Source organism: Schistosoma mansoni, chromosome 2 (genome assembly GCF_000237925.1).
Source record: "Schistosoma mansoni strain Puerto Rico chromosome 2, complete genome".
Taxonomy (NCBI): Eukaryota; Metazoa; Platyhelminthes; class Trematoda; order Strigeidida; family Schistosomatidae; genus Schistosoma; species Schistosoma mansoni.
The window spans coordinates 10,236,141-10,246,322 of record NC_031496.1 but is presented as its reverse complement, the minus strand read 5'-3'; positions in this window follow the sequence as shown (position 1 = coordinate 10,246,322).

The following is a 10,182-nucleotide window of genomic DNA, read 5'->3' as shown; positions in this document are numbered from 1 at the left end:
AACATACTACTACTACTAACACTACTACTACTACTACTAATAATAATAATAATAATAGTATATATATACTTTCTATTACATAATCAAACATTTTATAGTTTAAATGATTTTTATTTTGTTTTGTTTTTCTTTTGTCCTATTTCATAAACCTATGATAATCGTTAACTCTCTTATATCTCCATGGTAACATACAAAATATTTCTCGAATGATATATACATTTTTTTCATTTTTAAAATGAATTCGGTAATTATTCATTGTAACTATGCTATAATTATTTAATGGAAATAAATAATTCATAATGAATGAGGAATATGTAAATTATAATTAGTTTTGCTTCTGTTCACTTATTATTATTATGTTTTGTTTTAATGTTAACACATTCTGTCCGGGGTCTCGGGTAATAATTTGTTGTTGTGTATTGTTCTTTCAATGGAATAAACCATAATTGATGAAATATAAAAGATTTTTGTTTTCACAAAAGTCATTTACTGAAACTGTATAATCATAATGTTTTCCACACGTCCAATGATCACGCTGATGTTGAAAGATAAATTGCCTAGACTAGTCACTTCTTTCTGTATCTATCAATTCAACTGCTCCTGTGGGGCAAGTTATATAGGCAGATGTTCTAGGAATTTGTATACTCGGGCTCGTGAGCATCTCCCAGTGTGGTTAAGCAAAGGTGTAGTTAAAACGGTTAACAGCTCCATTTTAGCCCATTTAGTTCAGATGGGACATAGAGCCAAGATGGAGCAATCTTTCACAATAATATATCATGTTAACAGCAGTCTACCTAATTCCGTCAGACTGAGAATCCTGCAGACGGCTGAGGCAATTGATGTTCAGATCAAAGAGCCAGAGCTTTGCATCCAAAAGAAATATGTCCAACCGCTCCTTTTACCCTGGCCAACTTCAGGGTCAGTTTTATAATATGGTGACATGAATTTGATTAATGCTCATTTTTATATCATAAGCTTATTTTATCTACTTAGCTTACCAGTCATTATTATTATTATTATCACACTTGCTAACCTTTTAGAGAAATTTATTCAGCATCCACCCCTATCTACTATATCTGACCTATTTCATATTATTCTACATATTACGTAATTTCTGATTTGTAATCCCATTGTTCAATCTCACCCTATGTCAATTGTATATATATACTCTGATCATTTATCTCACAATTTCATTACACTTATAAACTGATTCAAGTTAACACTACATATTAGTCATCCCAACATTAACGATTCGATTTATTTTTAACATCACAAACACTCCTTGATTCAGAAGAGGTTTTTTGTGGAGATTTAGTATTTTCATAGTTGAAAGCATGAGTCAATTGAAGCTAGACCACCAAGGAAAACCTGGAAGCACTGAACGGCCGTTTCGTCATATTGTGGGACTCCTCAACAGTGCGCACCAGCGATCCGGCCTCACGAGACTCGAACCCAGGACCTACCGGTCTCGCGCGCAAGCACTTAACCGACAGACCACTGAGCTTGTCGGCATCCGATGGTATTTATGTCTAACTCCAACCAACCGACGAAGTTGAGCAACCGTTCACCACTTGTATCACATGTTACAGTTTCTTAAATGATGTACTCTGCCTTAAACTTGACCAATTTCTTATGGATTATTAATTTGGATTTATAATTGTAGAACCTGATGAAAAATTACTGAAAAGAATATTCTTCGTTCATATAATTGTGTGTTAATATTTTGATTCATTTGACATATATTGTAGTTCATTAAAGAAATAAAGTTGTTTGAAAATATCGCAATACGAAACGTGGTTGTACAGTAATCTGAAGGTTCATTAAAAATGTAATAAGATCAAAGTGGTTCGCAGATGAGAGATAACTGTTCATTTGATGAAGATGAAGAAGAAAGTTACCGAATGAAATAAAAAAGTAACAGTTATGAGGAAAATCGAAAAGGATTAATATCAGATGATTGCTAAATACGGAAAATAATAATTGAGGTTAATAAAATTGTAGAATGAGGGACTGACCATATTGTTGAAACCTCTACAGAGTATAAGGTCCAAAATCTATACTTCCATTTATTCAGTTTGTTTGACCATATGGATGACTTTAAAAGATAATTTCACTGTGATAATGTGACCAGAACTTACAAAGTGTTTAATGATTGACAGCTAGGGAGATTATTTCTGGTAGATACGATTCAAAAGAGTTCGTTTTGTGTCGTTGAATTAACCGACTTAACAAAAAAGTTAACTTATAGAGTAACATCAATGTGTCAGAAAGTGGGACCTTGTCCTTTGTAGGAGAGATCTCGATTACTCCATTAAATATGAAAGAATAGAAGAGTGTATAGTAAAACATTAGTCTTCTTGAGTAGTGATTATTTTGTCAGATAATTAAGTCATGTCCCGTTGACATTTTAGTTATTTCTGTCTTCTATAGAATAATTTTGTATGCTAAGAGGTTTTGGAAATTCGAACTTTCAGTCCCCTAAACTTTGGTTTACTTTTCAGCAGATTCGCAAACGTACTGTTTATTATTTTTTTGAATTGCACTTTTGATAATTGACTTTTGTAGAACAAATATTGTCATCATTGAAATGAGATAATACGTTTCTCAGCATTATCTGGTTTGTTTACTAAAAATGATAACAGATATTAGATTCAGAAGTTAGGATTTATTGAAAAGTTCATTGATTTTCAATTAAACTAGTTGAAAGAGTCAAAGCAGAGTGTTTCTTACTCTCAAGGGTTTGAATAAAGATGAAAACTTAGGCTATAGAACACTCGTTCTATTCACTTTGGTTCTCGTTTACTACATTTGGTGCTGTTGTCAAATGGAGGCGGAGAGTCCTACAGTTCCGCGGATACCGTTTTGAGGCTGAGAGAGGAGTCGGTAGTTGGTGATATCTAGTTCAGGAAAGAGACAAGTTGCGTAACTTACCAACAATACAATATGAGTAAAATATTTATATTGGGTTTGAATTGATTCATTTTTACTAGTACTTTGTGTAAAAGTGTTTAATTTGTTCATACTCATAACAAACATTTGTTGAAATAGTTATTAATTGCAATGTTCTGTCAACTACGATTTCCTAATTGATAATTAATTCGTTTTAGTGAAATGTTTAGAATTAAACAGTAAATACAAAAGGATTTTCACCGCCCAAGCTAATCTAACTTCATCAGATGCATTCAGAATACTATCAAAATTTGATATTATCATAGGCATAATGAACATATAATGAATAGGTTAAATAATCCAAAGCAAAATTAACTGGAGCCATGATTTTGGTAGGCGTATTTGTTTTTATTAGAATTTAGTTGATCACATATACTATGTTTTCCATCTTGTGAAACTACTGTTGCAACTAATGACAGTATTAAGATAATTTTACATGCGATAATCTGTTACTTACAAATTTGTGGGATTCCTTTAATTATCTTGATTGCTTAGGTGAGTTAGACAATGTGGCCACTCTTTTGTTGAGTAGTCTGTGATCACAATCTAATGGGTAGAAATCATATGTCATTTCTCTTTCTAAACTTTCTAAAACATTTTGATTATCATCTCAAACACTTCTAGAAACCGTGTTAGAACTGTATTTCTTAATTTTTTTCGCAGTTCCTGTTATAACTTCTCTTATTGAGACCAAGCTATTCCTATTGCTTAGTATTCTTGGACACTAATTCAATTGACAAGTCCTCAAATCAGAACATGGTTGAACAGAAACGAAATTATATTTCAAATAACAAGGATAGATGAAAGTAAGAAGCACAATAAGAGAAATATTAGTATATTTATATACTTTTTTACATGAGATTCTAGAGTCTTCTCCAAGTACTGACTAGCGCTGATTGGATAAAAAATAGCCAATCAACTTGCACCAACACAATCGTGCACCGACCATGCTTTATTTCAATTTATGTCCCGCTAACATTGTCAACACTATCTGGAACTCATACAACGGACTAAAGTACAAAGTGGTGCATGGTGGACAGCTGAAAGATGCATTTCCAGTGAGGACCGGAGTCAAACAAGGTTGTCTACTCTCCCACTTCCTTTTTCTTCTGGGAATTAACTGGATTATGAAGACCTCCACATCTGAGGAGAAGCGCGAAATACGGTGGATATTTCAGAATCAATTAGAAGATTTGGACTTCGCCGATGACCTAGCCCTCCTATCCCATACACACGAACAAATACAAACGAAGACAACTAATGAGCAGCAGCAGCATCTGCATCGATAGGCCTCAACATACACAAAGGAAAAAGCAAGATCCTCAATTACAACACGGAGAACACTAACCCAGTCACACATGATGGCTCAACTCTGGAAGAGGCAGAAACATTCACATACCTGGGAAGCATCATTGATAAACAAGGAGGATCAGATGCAGATGTAAAGGCGAGGATTGGCAAAGCAAGGACCACATTCCTACAATTGAAGAATATATGCAACTTAAAACAACTATCAACTAATTTCAAAGTGAGAATCTTTAATACGAACGTCGACACAGTCATACTGTATGGAGCTGAAACGTGGAGAACTACTACATCCATCGTCAAGAAGGTACAAGTATTTATACACAATTGTCTACGCAAAATACTCAACATTCACTGGTCGGATACTATCAGCAACAGCGTTTTATGGGAGAGGACAAACCAGCTTCCAGTTGAAGAGGAAATTAGGAAAAGACGTTGGAAGTGGATAGGATATACATTAAGGAAATCACCAAACTGCATCACGAAACAATCCCTAACTTGGAATCCGGAAGGGAAGTGGAAAAGAGGAAGGTCAAAGAACACATTACGCCAGGAAATAGAAGCAGATATGAAAAGGATGAATGTTAACTGGAAAGGATTGCATAGGACAGGGTTGGATAGAGAATGCTTGTGTGCGGCCTATCCTACTCCACGGAGGTAACAAGCGTAAGTAGTAAGTAGTAAGTAATGTCCCGCTAACAGTTCTAAAGAACTTATTCATTGGAAATTGACAAATTTCTTTAAATATTTTATACATAATTATAAATAATTAAGCTTATTATCTTATAACATAACTGGATACCAGGCGATTAAGTAAATAAATAAATAAATTCACTGTATTCTGTAAAGTATTGTCATTCTTCTTTATTTAAACTTGTTAAAAGAATCGATTACATGAAATATTTTTTTGAATATTTCTGTTTAAAAATGATCTACATAGTTCATACATATATCAATCGAAATATATCGTTTTGAAGAAGAAGAAATTTCACGATTCTCACAGAATAGTACGATCACTTCCATTTTGGATTACATAATCAAGTCTAATCTAACTACTAGGAAAGTAAAATTCTTTACTTGTTTCATTCACAGTATGTTTTAAATGATTTTCCCTCGAAAACAATAGTCTTTTCTATATCGATAAAGTGAAAATTCCCATTGTGATGGCTTCAACTATGTGCAAAAGACGAGCTCGTCAACAATGCAGCAAATTTGATGGTATATGGTAGATAACCTTAAAAACTTTATTCAGTCCAACTTGATGACCTATGTCCACCAAGTCAGCGATAATAGAACGCTTAATCACTTATCAACCACGACGGATGATGTTCTGTTATTCGTTGACGAACTTGCCGAATTGTGAGCCCTATATAACTGGCTCCACAGGAGCAGTTGAATTAGTAAATACACATATCATATCATTTTACATCATTGTTTAATGCTGTGACCTCGTCTCTTTCAACTAAGATAATTGATTAAAATATCCACCGTTTATATATTTAGAATATATGAATGGTTCAAGCGAACATATACAAAATCTGTTAAAATTATTCGGTTATGTCTACTGTCTGATAGTAGTATAATTCCAACAAATATTTTAGATTTAATGTGGATTTACAATTATCAATCTTAACGAGAAAAAGGTTACCGCTAATTTATTTCAGAAGAATAATAATTCATAGTTAGAGCCATACATCATTTATTTACAAACATGGTGGGTTGACGTTGTGGTTGATTGAAGACATTCAAAAAATATAAAATATTGGACAGTTTAGTCAAATATAAGGGCAAAAGGTTGTTTTTAGTCTTTATTGATAGCTGGATTCTTAATCAACAGTTCGAAAGATGTTTTTCATAATTAATTTATATTATCAGCTCATGTATCTTTTTTGGGGTCATTATATCGTGAACTACAGAACAATTTCACATCTTTCTATGTCCTAATATTACCTAGGTGTATTTAATAATATTATAACTAACAAAGAGATTAAATGCACTTAGTATTGTTTGTTTGAATCTTCCCATTGATGTTTAGGACTGTAACTGGTCAGTCTCTAATTGACATATGTGCATACTGTAAGTATTGCCTCGATATAGCCTTAATTCACTAGCATTGTAAGCAAATAATGAACAAAAGTTCTATAGAACTAGAAAGGAAGGCGCAGGACAGAGTGCTTTGGAGAATACTGGTTGGCGGCCTATGCTCCATTGGGAGTAACAGGCGTAAGTAAGTAAGTAAGTAACAAAGATTACATACTTATGCTCAGTGTTTTCTTACAACAAATAGATTTATTGATCTTTTAATTGATTTACGGACTATTAATACAGTAATATATAGGAATCAATTTTTCTACTTATAAAGATAAATTATGATGGTTATTGTCATGGTTCTTATATAAAAATTGGTTAATTGCATTTTTCGTTTATATCCGTTGACAATTAGTTTTATTTTTAAAGGATAAATGAGTCAACCATCTAAAAAAATTTTTTTTGTAGCTTCATTGGATCATAAATTTCAAATTATTCAAGCATATTAAATGAGAAACCTTAGTGACTCAGGTTTTTTTTGGTTTAAAGGTTTGTAAAACAAAAAAACTGGAATAATAGCTATTTCATTATTTTTTAAAAGAACAAACTAATCGATAATGTATTATTTGTCTAGTATATAAGGCCCATTAAATGCTGTTAAAATATTACAGAGAGTCTATTAACCACGGTAGACTAGAGTGAGTTTCGAGAGTAGGTTAAATAATATGAAGGGGTTTTTTGTGGAGATTTAGTATTTTCATAGTTGAAAGCATGAGTCATTTGAAGCTAGACCACCAAGGAAAACCTGGAAGCACTGAACGGCCGTTTCGTTCTATTGTGGGACTCCTCAGCGGTGCGCATCCACGACCTCGAATACCGGTTCAGTAGTCTATCAGGTAAGTGCTCTGGAGCGAGACTGGTAGGTCCTGGGTTTGAATCTCGTGAGGCGGGATGTGGATGCGCACTAATGAGGAGTCCCATAATAGAACGAAACAGCCGCCCAGTGCTTCCAGGTTTTCCTTGGTGGTCTAGCTTCAATTGACTCATGCTTTCAACTATGAAAATATTACAGAAAGTCTATTAACTACGGTAAACTAGAGTGAGTTTCGAGAGTAGGCTAAATAATATGATAAATGGAATTATATATTTATAGATATATAAGGATTTATTTCATCTTGTTGAGTAAATATGGAACCTTCGAAATGTTTCACTCGCTCCTACCTATTACTGAGATTGGGTCAATAAGTTACAACTTTATCGAATCGTTGAAGCATTTTTGTTCCAAAAAACGTAATCGTTCATGAATTTCATGGCATTTTAGCGCTTTCGCAATGATGTCAGCTGTAACTTTATGTACATAGCTTGAGGTTTCCATACCCCATTAGCACAAAACGATGAAATTGTTAAGAGAATTCTCAGAATTATAGAAGTAGTAACAGTATTTGTCGTAATAGAAAAGATTAAGCATTGAAAATAAGATTCAAGAAAATATAAATTAGTGAAACAAGTAATAGATTGTGAGAAATTTAGAAGCTTAAATTCTGAGGGGAAAGGGTTGATACACTTCTCTCATTTCAAACGATTTTGAGTCACTGGTTACAGTAATCACAAAGATATGAGCAAGGTACTCTACATCTATTAATATGGCTCAATCCAATCGTCCATGACTTCATGGATTACAATAATAAATTATTTTCACCGTTTCTTCGTTGAAAGAAATAAAAATATATTTCATCATGTATATTTTTAATTAAAACGTATTACTTAACCAGAATTTAGGATTAATACACTTTCCCTCTAACTCAGTCAAGAAACTTTAAGAAGATTGGATAGTGGCTAGCAGTGGAATACAGGACGCGCGTTTCGACATATTTGGGACTCGTCAGCTGAATGTACCTGCATCTCAGAGTTGATGTTCACTCTGGGACTTGAACCCAGTACCTTTCGCTTCAAACGCCATCACGTTATCCACTCGGCCACTGAGTCTTGATAGCCACTTGCTTGTGCAGTGGGGTGAAGTTTAAATTCACTATCCATCTTTGCTTATAATGTTTGTGAATTTAGGCTATATCGAGGCAATACGCACAGTATGCACATATTCCAATTAGAGATTGACCAGTTGCAGTCCAGAAACATCAATGAAAAGATTCAAACAAACAATACTAAGTGAGTTTAAGAAGATTGTTTTTCTTCAAGTGCTTCCTCAGATTTATTTTCATGTTATGAATAATATCACATTCGTGTTCCACATAAAAATACACTGTTTTGATCAGTATAAGGTTGTGAAGATTGTTAAATTTTTATTGAGAATATGGATCGATCAATATTAGACCGCCATCTCCACAAACATTTAATGACAATTATCATGTGTTACTTGTGACTAGCTTTGAAAACTTGAAAGCATTGGACATCTGTTTCGTCTAAGTATAGGACTTCTCAACGATGAACACCCATGGTCTCGCACGCGAGAATTGAACCAAGGACCTTCAGTCTGGCACTAACCTTCAACCCCTAGACCACTGAGCCGGGATCCAATGGTGTTGATATCCAACTTTAACCAATCCATGATAATGCGGAACAATTATTCATTGCCTTTAGCGAGTAACTGTCTCACACCCGACACGGTTGAAATCCACTAATCACGGCTTCTCACTAGAACTCTAAGAATTACCTCTCAGTGGTCGTCTAACATTGATCGGTTCATATGCAGTGGATTAGCTTCGAGACAATTCCTTAGGTTCCGTATATCAATTGCCTACAGAATTAACGAATTCAAGCATTCATATAGTTTTCTCGCGAATTCTTTTTCCCAACTATTACTCTAAGTAAGTATTTGGATCATGGAGATAAGAACTGCCGTATCTAGTGTTTATCACGCAAGATTATCTCGAGACATTGCGTTATCGCCATCTGGATTAAATCATAAACTGGAAGGCTTGAATAACAGCTCCAGAAAAAGATAATGTAACACAGTTTTTTTAAAACAGCATAACAGATAATGCACCAGTTACGGTAATCGTAATAAAGGAAATCAAGTGCTCGCTTGACAGACTACTGCTCACAAGAGGTATATGATTTATTATAAACAGATTTATTTTTCGCTGCTAAAAGATACCAGGTAAAGTATGGAATCAATATTCAGCTGTTGTGTTTTTTAGTCATTTCTAGACTCACATGAATGGTTAGAAGTTTGGATGACTTTTTGCGCAAATAACCGCCGAAACATGTTGTGGTGCTGGCTTAGAACTTAGATTAGCATCTAAGACTTCTTGGCATAGAATAGAGTCGTTTCAATGAACAATGTGGGTTTGTTAGTTCCACATTAAATAACAGAACATTTGAAGCATTCAACAGATCTATGTTACTCAGATCTTGAATCTCATATTAGTTGCTTAAACAACTTTGTCCAGAAAGATTTGTCTGACTATATAATTTTTAATTAACTATCAGCAAGTTTATTGACTGCTAATATTTTCTCTGATTACTACTACATACTGTTAAAGATTTCTCAGAATACTCTGTGCATTGTAGATCAGGTGTGTGATACCCCCAAATACTCGTCACACACTCTCTCTCTTCGGTTAGTAAATATTTTAACAATAATCAATAAGATTATGAAGTTCTCTTATCATAACAACAAAATCAAAGGTAAATACTTTATAATCTCTATTTATTGTTTTTCATAGAGGTATTACCTTTTCAAGATAACATCTACCTATATGCATATATTAGCTTTATTGAACTTAAGGAACAATCAACTTTTATTCATGATAGTTATAATCATCAATCATATATATATCCCATAAACTTAGGTAAATACTTCGTTTTATGTTTACCCCAGTTTAATTACAATAATGGAATGAAAGTTGAAGATAGCTAAATCTAAAAAAAATATCTGTC